This window comes from Pollicipes pollicipes, unplaced genomic scaffold (assembly GCF_011947565.3).
Source record: "Pollicipes pollicipes isolate AB1234 unplaced genomic scaffold, Ppol_2.1 Scaffold_6138;HRSCAF=7277_pilon_pilon_pilon, whole genome shotgun sequence".
Taxonomy (NCBI): domain Eukaryota; kingdom Metazoa; phylum Arthropoda; class Thecostraca; order Pollicipedomorpha; family Pollicipedidae; genus Pollicipes; species Pollicipes pollicipes.
This window is the reverse complement of record NW_023596818.1, coordinates 26,989,834-27,003,091: the sequence shown is the minus strand read 5'-3', so window position 1 is coordinate 27,003,091 and position 13,258 is coordinate 26,989,834. Positions and strand designations below refer to the sequence as shown.

At 65.4% G+C, this 13,258-nt stretch overlaps 1 protein-coding gene across 1 annotated transcript in view; it reads left to right on the top strand.

The window, feature by feature from the left end:
• Positions 1–13,258, top strand: part of LOC119105518 (protein MTSS 2) — a 72,642-nt gene that overhangs the window by 36,420 nt on the left and 22,964 nt on the right. The gene's annotated exons all lie outside the window — the stretch shown is intronic.

The window sequence follows — 13,258 nt, the reverse complement described above, 5'->3', positions numbered from 1 at the left end:
TCCACTTACTTTTACGGATCTGCCCTGACCCGTTCAGCGCAAAACGGTCAAAACAGTCGAAGCGCCTGATGAAAATCAAAGCCATCATGGATTTATCGGTTGGTAACACGCTTGGAATATGCATACTAATGCGCGTAACAATTTCACGGGGAAGGGGCGGCCTGCATGTACCCATGAACACGCCACTAAAGGGCGGGCTGGACTGGGGTCACGGCTGTGGGCACGGTACGGCTGGGGTGCGCCAGCGATCTGTCCTGGGCCCATGCACCGGCTGTTGAGGGGAGCACTTTACCTCGGACCGAACGCGGATAGTCTTGCCCTTTAAATGGCGTTATGGGCAGTCGTGCGTACATTATGTAAAGTGGAGAAGACTGCGGCCTTTTATATGGGACGGGGTTTTCCATTACGGTGATGATCCATTAGATCAACACCGCCGGGTTTTCCATTACGTCGAGTCAGAATTGGTGTGCTCTGTAGCTCTCTTGTTGAAAAGCTCACCCGTGGCACCGCTTAGACTATTGTCAGGCCGGTTCATATGAATCATGCGGCGCCTTATCCTGTCGCGTGACCTGCTGCTGATGGACTGTGCGTGGCGGGGTGGCCGCCACCCGACGCGTCTGCGGTGGCCAGCCATCCGTCACCACGGGAACGCCGGCTGTCGGCGGGCAGCGCGACTGGTACTGCCGGGGAGGGGTGGAGCGGGCGGGGAGGAGGGACAGCAGAGGGAACGGTAAGCCGAGCCGAGACGGCACGTCTGGACGGACAGAGGTGGGGAGAGCGACGAGCCGGCCGCGTGGGTCGATGGGCACGGGACGCGACGTCCTCCATCACCCAGCGGCCAGGCCCGCCCCCGGCTCGCGGTGCCGGTCAGGGGGTGCGACGCTCACAGCCCCGTGGCGCCGATCGGACCAGCATACTTCCGCTAATTGGCAGATAGCGGAGCTGCGTGTCTGCAGCCGGTAGGTGCGGCCGTACACCGTCCCAGAGGGAGCTGTGCGTGGCCCGGACTGGCGCCGCGGTGACGGCGGTGAGAGCGTGGGAGAGGGGGGGGGGGGCACGGCAGCCGACAGCGCTCCGTTGGTCAGCCGGCGTGCGGGGTTCTCTGTCCATCGCCCGGGCGCCGTCGCCGCCCGCCTGGCGCAGCTTCTGTCGCCGCAGCCGCGTCCTTTGTCGCACTCAACGGTCTCTGCGGTGCCGCCGCGCCGCCCGCCGACCGCGCGCCGCAAGCGAGGCGGGGCGGCGCAGTGGAAGGGCGATGCGGGCAGCGGCCGGCGGCGCTGGGGGTCAGGTCACCGCCGGCCGCGCGGCCGACGGGGGTCGTCAGGTCATACCGAGGGGTCAGTGCGGGTCGGCCCCGCGCCACGCCACACAATGGGCCGACGTTCTCGGCCGGCCACCTCCGCCGGCAGCCGGCCAGGCCCGGCCGCTGAGTGGACGTTCTCGGCCGGCCAGCTCCGCCGGCAGCCGGCCAGGCCCGGCCGCTGAGGCCACTCCGCCGGCAGCCGGCCAGGCCCGGCCGCTGAGTGCATTATGACGTTGTGCTGCGCTCGTTTCCGGGCGCCGTGCGTGCGGCGTTCGGTCCTGGAATTACTCATGTCCGCTGGAGCGGCGCTGACGGAGATCTATGAGGTCGGCCTTCCGTGCGATGACTGGCGCCTTTTTTCTTCCTATCGCTGCTGCTCGTGATTTCTTGTTCGTAATCGATGGTTTGGTATTTCGTATTGCGGGCGTCTTCGGCCGTTTTGCCGCCTTTTTGTGGTAGCCAGTCTCTGCCCATCGCCTCTTGTTTGTCTGCGCGACGGATTTGTGATTTAAATGAGGCGCTGTTTTCGACAGTGCTAAATTCGTTTGGCGGGCGAGGCTTTCCCGTTGACGGTCTGAGAAATGGCAATAGCTCAACACTGGCTCCGAGTTGAAATCTCATACAGACCCTGGAGGCGGCCAGTCTTACCGTATTGATCTCTCTTGCAGGTCTGTGCCGTCCGACAATGTGAACCATTCACGGGGACATCCGTCGAACTCTGTTCAAACACGGAGTCATCCTGGGGCAAACTTCCGAGCCGTGCCGCAGTGGGTCGTAAATACCGCTGCCTCCCTGAGGCTGACCCGCGCCGAGTCGTTGGCAGTGTCTCTCGGCGGTAATATGTGGCTGGAGCCGATGGACGGCTGCCGAGTGCCGGATGGGTCAGGCCGCGGCGGCGTGTTGGGCTGCTCGGTGGATGGGCGGACGCCGGGAGCGGGCCCGCCACGGCCGCCCGCCCCCGCCCCCGCCCCCGCCCAGCGGCGGCGAAGGCCCGGCTGGCCCGGTGGCGGTCCGTGCGGCGGTCGGCCGCTCGGTGCCGAGCCGGTCGGCGCCCGCCGCGCGTCCGCCGCGCCGCGTCTGTTTGATGTGCGAGCGGGGCACGGACGCTGTGGTGACGGGGGGCGGCGAGCTGCCGGCCGCGCTGGTCAGCGCGGCCGAGGCCGACGGTAGCCGGCGCTGCAGCAGCCGACGGGGACACAGCTTCGCGGCCGGCTCGCACCGGCGGCTGGGTTACCAGTGCAAGTCGCAGTCAGCAAGTCGCAGGCCAGCGACTTGCGTCGGTTTAAGATTACCCCGTACAGGCACCCGGATCGTAAAAGATCATGATGCTCTAGATACCATCCAGTACAAAGCCGGCAAAACCAAGCGTCCTATTGTCAGTCCCGCGCGCATGAGAAGTCGTCAGCTGTAGTTACGCTCTTTGGAACTGGCCCCGCGACCGTGGATGGGCGAGGGGAGGGACTGCGAGTGAGTTAGACGGCACGTGGGCTTCGGCTGGCAGATGTGTTGATCTCAGACGGAGACAGACAAATGCATGGTGTGGAACACGATGTACACGCTTCCGCGGTGCACGCGAGCTTCGCAGTTGCGCCGTATTAAGCTTCTTCAGCTGTAGCTTCACGAAAGTAAGCTTCAGACCGCCGCCCTTCGGAAACTCTAGGAACCAGACTGGTCCGAAAAAAGCCAGTTTTGCATCAGCTTTCAGTTCGTGGGCAATTTATGACGAGGGCGTGTCGGTGAAACTAAGTCGTTTATGGTGCGCGTGCTCATGTGGCGTGAATAACAAGTGCGTAGTTTCATTACGGTGATTGAGGAGACGGCGCCCGGTCGGTCCCTGTCAATTTTGCGTTGGGTTGGCTGGTGCCCCCGTGGCTTGTAGTCTCGGTAACTCGCTGGCGTCTCTTGCTCTCTCTCGTCCGTGTAGGTCGTGGTGACCTGTTTCCACAGAGCTCGTAAGCCTCCCCGAAGTAATCAACGCTAATAAAGATAATCAGCCGTGATTTAGATAACGAATCTTGATTACGGTAACTAACCCTGTTGAGTGATGTTTGCGCTAATTTATGCATGGTGGTGCGCGATACGCACCTGGGGAATAGTTCTCCGCACATCACTGTTTCAGCTCTGCTACAACGGAGTCTGACCCTGCCTACACCCGTGCTGTCTGTAAAATTTGGCCAGCAAAACTGTTGGCTGCAAAATTTACCGATGATGACTTGAAGCGGTTTCAAAAGGGGACAGAGGTGAGACCAAACTGTCGTCGTCAAAAATCAGGAGGTCGAAATCATTGGACAATGTGACATATCCGCGAATAAAGATCGAAGACAAGAAAATAGTATAAAACTGAGTGTCCAAACCTGTCTATAACAGGCATCATTTCCACTAAAAACCTTCAATCTGGACACATTTTCTCTGCAAGAGATCACGCAACAGACGATTAACTACAGTCAGCGGCGTAGTTTTGCAAAACATTTGGGTGGTGGTGGGTTAGTGTTGGCTAATTGGCCAACCTTACCCCAACATATGTCAAAACACGTGCATTCCCCGACTTTGGTCAGTTTCCTTCAGTATGTGGAATGTGAGTGCTGCGATGCCCCCTCCAGCTACACCGAAAGTTACACCGCGGGCCGCAGTAAGAGGAGTTTATAGATCGGCGTAGCTGGGGGACATTGTCCCGCCTCTGACCCTGGATGGCGTGTTGCGCGGCTGGCGCTCCTGTAAGTGGATAGTCTGGCCCGTCTAAGTGGATAGTCTGGCCCGTCTAGATTTAAAAGACTCGTCTAGATAGAGCCTATGGCATGCTCGTGAGCGAAATGGGTTCTGATTGAACCTCCGGCCCTTGGGTGATATCTGAATCAATGACTTGATGGCACCCAGACAAGCGAGTCGGTGCGGACAAGCTCTCGGTGTATGTCATGAGCCGGTGGCGGCAGCCGTGGGTAGCGGGCCGGCGTCGTTTTGCGGCTGGCGTGCCGGTGGGCGGGCGCTCTCCCGGCTCTCCCGGCTCGGCTGTGACGAGCTGGCGGCACTGCCGGCGCGCGGGCCCGGCTCGGCTGCGTGCGGTCCGGCTCGGCCCGACTCGCCGGGGATCAGGCGGCACCGCGCTGGGCCCGCTCATGTCAGCTATCGCCGCCACGCGCGTCTGGGCGGCCGTGTCTCGCATCGCCGCGCTTGTTACCGCACGCGGAGCGCGTGTGAAGGCGAGGTGATACGAATGGTGCCAGGGGTACGCGGGGAGGTACTCTGTACAGCCGACCGCGCTGCTCTCACGTCTGGACGCTGCCGGTCAGGTCGGTCGACTCTCAGAAATTTAGAGCCGCTCCTCGGTGGCGAGGGTTGTTCAGACTGCTCGGCACCGCTGTCGGCCGCGGCCGCTTTACGGGCGGGCAATGCGGGGCACTTGAGCTATGACAGGCCCCTGCCGAGTGACCCATTCACCCCGATGCCTGAACTTTCACCGGCGTCGCGCACACCGGCGTGAAAGGCGCGCACGCCTGCGTGCTTATCGCTCCCAGGCGTCCGCAAGCCGCGTAGGCGGTGCACGCTTACGCGGAGACGTTGGCGGCGCGCCGCTTCTGCCCTTGTGCGGAAGCGGGGCGGCGCCCGGCCGGCCTCGGCGTTGACACGCGGGGCTGCAGCTCTGCACCGGCTGACTGCGTTAGCGCGCGTCGCCCGCGCTTCTGCACCGCGAGCGGGAGGCGTGCGCCGCCGCCGCCGCCGTTCGGCCGCTGGCGCCGCCGTGCGTGCCAAGAATACGGCCGTCCCTGTGCCACTCGTATTGACAGCTGCCGGCCAGCGGCCCGCCAGCATTGTGTGCCGGGTGTGCGGAGCTCCGCCGCCGCGCCGCCGCGTCGCCGCGCCGCCGCTCCGCCGCGCCGCCGCGCCGCCGCTCCCCCGGCTGGCGCGCTGATGGCCTCACCTCGGCCGAGACCTGATGGACGCGCCGGACGGCTCTGGGCCTGTGTGCCGGGTGTGCCGAGCGCCACCGTTCCCCCGCTCCCCAGGCTGGTGCGTTGATGGCCCCACCTCGACCGAGACCTGGTGGACGCGCTGGGCGGCTCTGGGCCTGTGTGCCGGGTGTGCCGAGCGCCACCGTTCCCCCGCTTCCCGGGCTGGTGCGTTGATGGCCCCACCTCGACCGAGACCTGATGGACGCTCTGGGCGGCTCTGGGCCTGTGGGATGACCGCCGGCGGGCCTCTGGGACGGCCGCCGGGACGGTCAGGGGATCCGTGATAACCTGAGGTGATACGAGAGATCACACCTGGCGTGGGCCGGTCACGGCTGCTGCGTGATGGCTAGAGCTAATCGATGATAACCTGGGCTGATAGGGGCTTGCCGCGTCCGATCTACGCAGACTGCATCTGCGCGTTGGTCTCAGGCGATGCGTAATGATCACAACCGATCAAAGGCTATGGTAAACGAGGGGGTCCCAAGGGAGGACCCGACCAGACATGGGTGATGCGCGCTGATTACAACTGACCAAAGCTGATGATAGCTTGCGGGTCTGAGCGAACGTGTTCTCCTCTGCCGGTGAACCCCTGAGCTGCGTGTGACCGTCAGCCGGTGGCAGGTGCTGGCTGGCCGACCAGGCGCCCTCCCGCCAGGTCGGAACCGGAGCACCACGCAGTCGGAACCGGAAGACCTAACTGGCGGTCCGGTGTACTGTCCTGGTGCCGGCCGGGGGTGAGGTGTACGTCATGGTGCCCCTGCGGTCCCGGTGCATTGTCATGTGCCGATCGGTGGTCCGGTGTACGTCATGTGCCGATCGGGGGGTGAGGTATATGTCATGTGCTCACCTGCGGTGTACGTCATGTGCGATCGGGGGGTGATCACCTGCGGTCTGGTGCACGTCATGTGCCGACCGGCGGTCCGGTGTACGGTTGCAGGCGGGGGTGGGGTCGCTTCCGGTCGGCCATGTGCCAGCTGACCTCCGGCCCGGCCCGTGTACGGTTACTGTCGCGTCGAGTCCCGTTGTTTTGCAGTCCTCCCCCTCCCTGGACAGGTCGGCGACGGGCGGCGCTTGGTCTGGGCGGCCGCGGGCTGTCAGACTCGGCGCGATGTGGTCACTTCAGTGGCTGGACGCCACTGAGTAGATAAACATGTCAGGGGCGGGACAGGACATGAGTGGCCGAGCAGCTCTCGTCCAACAACGGCTGTCATCGGGCGTGGCGCCGCGTGCAGTGCTGGCTGCCTGTCGGTCGCGGGGTCGCGCGTACCTGGGGTGGGTGCGGGGTGTTGGCGAGCCGTGCTCCGCGGCGGGGATCTGTGGCCCGCTTTACCGCTGGTGCTGGTGGCCAAACATCCCCGGAGTGGTGAGCGGGCCAGGCTCGACTGGCCTGCGTGGGCCGACGGCATCCCGGCCCCGCTCACGGGGGACCACAGGCGGGGCAGGGGCGGGACGGCACGTGTGGCGCAAAAGCCGGCGGGCTGGCGTGGGCCGAGGGCAGCCCGGCCCCGCTCACGGGGGACCACAGGCGGGGCAGCGGCGGGACGGCACGAGTGGCGCAAAAGCCGGCTGGCCTGCGCGGGCCGACGGCAGCCCGGCCCCGCTCACGGGGGACCACAGGCGGGGCAGGGGCGGGACGGCACGAGTGGCGCAAAAGCCGGCTGGCCTGCGCGGGCCGACGGCATCCCGGCCCCGCTCACGGGGGACCACAGGCGGGGCAGGGGCGGGACGGCACGAGTGGCGCAAAAGTCGGGTCGTGACGCGCGCGGCTCCGTGTCGGGCGGCGCCGGCTACAGATATGGGCTCGCTCACGACGACCGTCGGCGAGCGGCGTCGGACGGGCTGACAGGGCTCCAGAGCGCGACAGCATCCCCGAGATTGGGTGCGCCACGTTGCAAAGTGCGGCGGCTTTGAAACGCGGTCACCCTGCGGTCGCCAGACGCAATCGAAAAAGCTTGCGGAAGTTTTTGCAGAGCTGCTGCGACATCCATCACGTTTATTACCGACGAAGTAGCGGCCGCCGGCTGGCACCGGGACCGACAGCTGCCGCCGCCGGCCGGTCGATGGGAACGGCGCGTCTTCCGTCGTCATGGGGCTGACAGTCATCGACTGGGCCTTCGGGAAATCCGTCCTTTGCCGTGCTGGAGGTCCTCGTATGTCCGGGCCGGAGGCGTCGGCCGACCGGGACCGGCGCGGCGCTCCCCGCGGCCGATGATGGCCCCTTCCATTGGCTGAGCCTGAAGATGGCTGGCGGCGGCGGCGGCGGGCAATAATGGCCGACCGATATCCGTTTCATCGGCGGACCGCCGTAATCAGGCGGTGGCGGCGGGATCGATGGCCGTACCCGGCCCGGCTCGGCTCGGCTCGGCTCGGCTCGGCTCGGCTCGGCTCGGCTCGGCTCGGCTCGGCTCGGCTCGGCTCGGCTCGTCCTGGCTCGGCTCGGCTCGACTCGGCTCGGCTCGGCTCGGCTCGGCTCGGCTCGGCTCGGCTCGGCTCGGCTCGGCTCGGCTCGGCTCGGCTCGGCTCGGCTCGGCTCGGCTCGGCTCGGCTCGGCCCGGCCCGGCTCGGCTCGGCCCGGCCCGGCCCGGCCCGGCTCGGCTCGGCTCAGGCTCGGCTCGGCTCGTCCTGGCTCGGCTCCGCCATTAGCAGAGTTCTGTCCTGCTGGGGTGCGATGCCAGCCAGCAGCCGGCGGTGCGGACGGTCGACCGGCCATCTGCCGGTCAGTGACACCCAACAGCTGACGGCGCTGCCGTGCGACAAAGTCGCCAGCTGGCGTTCGCGCGCCTCTGCCAATTAAAACACGGACCGCCGGTCCAGCCTACTCCCCGAAAAAACTCGTGGTTACACCGTTCGCATGCAACTGCTATGGCCAGTAGTACCACAACCCAGTGACAACGCACGTAACCTGGGGTCAGTGAAGAACAGAGCGGTTGGTGATCTAACACCGAACAGTTGGACCATCACGAGCGCCACCGGCCTGTGATCGGGTCCGGGCTCAGCTACGCCGGGTCAGCTCTGGGCGCTAACAGCAGGGATGGGTGCCGATCTGGCGGGAGGAGCGGCCCGGCCGGCCGCGGCGCTTGGCCCCGCGCCTGGGGTTACGTCTGTCGGCGCCGGAGAGAGGGCTCACGCTCCCATGTGACTGGTTTTTGCCTGTTGTCGGAGGGTGGAAAGGAATGACCGTTCTGGCCGCGCTGTGCCTCCGCCTCTGCGAAGAGTGCACCTTTGAACGGTAAAAACGTATGTCGTAACGTATGAACGTTAACGTTCGACCATGGGCGTAACATTATGCTCCCTCCCTCCCTCCGGCTCCCACGTCGCCGTGATAGTTACTCCGTCGCTGCCGGGGAAGCAGGACGCGTGGCGTTTCAGCCATCCCTCACTGGTAGCGGCTGCGTTCAGCGTGATCTGCATTTATGTACATTTACAGCGGGCGATGTGGCTTTACTCCGACTTCCATCGCCGATAGCCTCTAGCACTTGTGTCGTCGGCAGTGGACGGTCGTATTCAGCGTTCTCCCAGCCTACTGTGACTCGGCGCACGAACTCGGCGGCAGCGCGGCCCTGACGCGGGCGCCGCCCTCGAGCGGACGGTGCCTCGGCGTCGGCCGGCGCGTCGGCAGCGGCGGGGCGTCACCAGCCGGGCCCTGGCGCGAGCGCCGCCCTGGAGCGGACGGTGCCTCGGCGTCGGCTGGCGCGTCGGCAGCGGCGGGGCGTCACCGCCGGGCCCTGACGCGGGCGCCGCCCTGGAGCGGACGGTGCCTCGGCGTCGGCCGGCGCGTCGGCAGCGACGGGGCGTCACCGCCGGGCCCTGACGCGGGCGCCGCCCTGAGCGGACGGTGCCTCGGTGTCGGCCGGCGCGTCGGCAGCGGCGCGGCGTCACCGCCGGGCCCTGGCGCGGACCCAGTCGGCACCGTCGTGCGTCGGTCCCAGTGTGCCGCCTCCATTGGTCGAAGTTAAACAGGAAGCGGCAGCGGCGGCGGTGTGCGAGCTGCCGGCCTGGGCTGCGGCGGCGGCGGCGGCGGCCACCGGGGAACGCCGGTAGGAGACGACGCGGCGCTCGCGGCGGTCCGCGCGACGGGGTCAGCAGAAGCCTTCTGATGGCATTGTCGTGGGTGGAGAAGACAGTGTGCCAGGTGTGCGAGCGATCGACAGAACGTCACCCAACACAAGCACAGTGTTGGCATCTGTTCAATGAAACACGCCCGCTCCGGTAGCTTTGCCACACCACTTTCTACGCGCGCGCCGCTTCCCTCGTCATTCTCCGCCCGATGGCATTGTCCGCCGCGGTGACCGCCGGCTGACAATGACGCGGTGACGCTCAGGCCAGCTGTGCTGGGCAGGTCGACAGCGCTGGCTGACGCCGCCGGCTGACGCTCAGGCTAGCCGTGCTGGGCAGGTCGGCAGCGCTGGCTGACGCTTAGGCCAGCTGCGCTGGGCAGGCCGGCAGCGCTGGCTGACGCTCAGGCCAGCTGTGCTGGGCAGGTCGGCAGCGCTGGCTGACGCTCAGGCCAGCTGCGCTGGGCAGGCCGGCAGCGCTGGCTGACGCTCAGGCGAGCTGTGCTGGGCAGGTCGGCAGCGCTGGCTGACGCCCAGGCCAGCTGTGTTGGGCAGGTCGGCAGTGCTGGCTGGCTTTAGGCCAGCTGTGCTGGGCAGGTCGGCAGCGCTGGCTGGCGCCGCCGGCTGACGCTCGGGCCAGCTGTGCTGGGCAGGTCGCAGTGCTGGCTGGGCGCTCAGGCTAGCTGTGCTGGGCAGGTCTGCAGCGCTGGCTGCGCCGCTGACTGACGCTCAGGCGAGCTGTACTGGGCAGGTCGGCAGCCCTGGCTGGCGCCGCTGTCCGGCACGCGCAGACGCTGGACGGGCTGGCGGCCGGCGCGCCGCGCGCTCTCTCCCGCGCGCCGGCCAGCCCCGTGTGGAGGAGTCTCACGTGTGGCGCGTGCCGTGTGACGTCACCCGCTCAGCGGCGTCGGGCCGGAGCGGCGCCCAGGCCAGACATATGCAGACGATCTCAGTGATCGGGGGTGGCGGTTTGTGGGCACAGTCTCCATTGACGTGCATCTGTATGGGGCTCGGCACTGCGTTGGACATTGGATCAGTGAGAGTGCGCTATTTTGACGATGTGCAACAGCTGCAGCAGCAGCGTGCAGACTAGCGTAATGTCCATTACGCCATCGTACAATCGCTACCGTAGAGCCGCACGCTTCGCCGAACGCCCAGCACCAGCAGTGTCCGTCGCTCCAGGGTGGAGGACGGGAACTAGACTTTCGGATTCAGTTGCGGGCTTGATCTCGGGTATTTTCTGCTGCCGAGGTTTCTCAGGAAAAGGAGGGCTCTGTGCCGGGTCCGGCTCATGCGGTGGGCTACATCGTTGTCACAGCGTTCGTACCCCGTAGTCGTTAACAATGCACGCATGCTATCCGTGAGATCTGTGCAGCCGGTGGTCGGTACGTCTCCATTCACGGATGTCTGCTTCTGGCGCAGCTGTCATGGTGAACGATGTGTGAAATGGACATGACTTTGTCTAGGGTAAGGTTAGTCCAACGACCTGCAGGTTGTAGAGATCGAGCAGGGAGGAGGGGGATTTTGACGATGGCTGATCCAGGATCTTGCCAGTCACGAGGCTTCAGACACGATTGGGACGGCCGGGTTGCGGGCGGAAATGTAGTGGTGGGATGGAGAACAGGGAGTGGGCGACGACAAACGTGGCTCAGCCTTGCTAACTGTGAATGGTTTTGGTTGTTGCCTTGTTTCGTTTTCGCCGCTGCGCCGCTAGAAAACGCGGTCCCGATCACGTCAATCCCAATGTGATCATCACGTGACGAATCGTGTCGGTCCACCGGCGCGTCACGTGACGAAGCACGTCGGCTCATCGGCGCCCTTGGGACGCAGCCGAAGCTGGTGCGTGGTGAGATCGAAATCCTGTCGTGGACTGGGGACCTTGACCATGGGGCTTTTTGTTCGTCTGGTTTTTTGTTTACACTCCTGGTCTGTCGGAGTGTTTTGTCGGCGATGTTTATCTTTGCCCGTGCGCTAGTTCATGTGACTCGCTCTAGTAACGCCGCTGCTGTCCTGCTGATGATGACGAGAAAATAATTGCGCCGGTCGCCATCTGCTGAGTCGAGTTTCGTGTCGAGACAGTGTGGCCATCGGGCGCAGTTGGCCGGTGCTGAAACGTGACACGACTGGCGACGCCATGGATTAGAGCTTTGCCTCGGCGTCGTCTCTAAGGCGGCCGGGCGCCACCCTGGCCGCCGGCATCGCCCCCCCCCCCCCCCCCCGTAACAGACCTGACCGCCGACACCGCTCCTCCGTGGCCGACATGGCCGCCGACATCACCCCTCTGTGACCGGCCTGGCCGCCGACATCACCCCTCCGTGACCGACCTGACCGCCGACATCACCCCTCCGTATCCGACCTGACCGCCGACATCACCCCTCTGTGACCGGCCTGGCCGCCGAAACCACTCCTCTGTGACCGACGTGGCCACTCACACCACTCCTCTGTGACCGACCTGGCCGCCGACACCGCTCCTGTAACCTCTGTTGCGGCCGCCGGCACCACCCCTCCGTGACCGACCTGCCGGCAACACCCCTCCGTGACCGACCTGACCGCCGACACCACTCCTCCGTGACCGACATGGCCGCCGATAACACCCCTCCGTGACAGGGCGCCGACCTGACCGCCGACACAACCCCTCCGTGACCGACCTGCCGGCACCACCCCTCCGTGACCGACCTGACCGCTGACACCACCCCTCCGTGACCGGCCTGGCCGCCGACTGCACCCCTCCGTGACCGGCCTGGCCGCCGACACCACCCCTCCGTGACCGGCCTGGCCGCCGACACCACTCCTCTGTGACCGGCCTGGCCGCCGACACCACCCTCCGTGACCGGCCTGGACCGCCGACACCACTCCTCTGTGGACCGACCCTGGCCGCCGACTCCACCCCTCGGTGGCTGGGCAGCCGACCTGGCCGGCCGACACCTCTCCTCCGTGACGGCCTGGCCGCCGACTCCATCCCTCGGTGGCTGGGCAGCCGTTGACGCCAGCGGCCGGCTGTTTCAGAGTACAAGCGCCAGCGGTACGAGCTGAAGAAGCGCTCGGCGGAGCGCTCCGGCTCCACAGGAAGGCGCGGAAGGGCGGCAGGGCCGGCAGAGAGCTGCAGCGCGCACTGGACGCCCAGCTTACCGACCTCCAGCAGCGATACCAGGTGAGCCGGCGGCCCGCCCCGCCGGCCCGGGCTGGCGCGCCGACTGGACCGGAGCGGCGGCCGCCTGATGCTGGGAAAACTGCGGACAGAGCTGCGTGTGGTGCCCCACATGTGTGTCACGTACTATACCTTTCATTTACCCCCGATTGATTGCCCCCCGGTTTACCCACGATTGGTCGTCTTTGCCATGTTGATTCGCATCCGCGCATGCATGTTGGTATACTTACGTTCAGTTATATTTTATTTATCAAAATGTAATTGGCTCTTTATATGACCTCGTTTGTCATCCTTTGTTTCCGGCTGGTGGAACCACTGATTATTATATTTAGCTCCTCACTTGGCCCCGTTTGCCGTTTTTGTATACGAGCCTGCGGGACCATGGCGTTTGTGTCATCTTCCCGCGTATATACAAGCCATGACCACCACGCCGTCTCTTGGTGACAGAAGATGCTGTGTGGTGGGCGGCCGTGTTTTTGTGGTCTCCGTCCCGTGTTACTACGTTACATCAGTACACTCGGTGGTAGGTAACCGCAGCCGGCCCTGGAGTGTTTGGCCGCCACGGCAGCAGCGTGTGTTGCCCTGCCAGTCAGCTGTGTGTTTGGATAATGACGCCAACCGGTGATCCAGCGCCCAGTGTACGGAGACGGTGCCGCCTCCCCGGCACGAGCTCACGGAGCTAATGATGACGTCAGCCGGCGATCCAGCGCCCAGTGTGCGGAGACGGTGCCGCCTCCCCGGCACGAGCTCACGGAGCTGATGATAGCCCCGCTGGCGACACCCTCCCACGCCCGGCTGTGGTGGG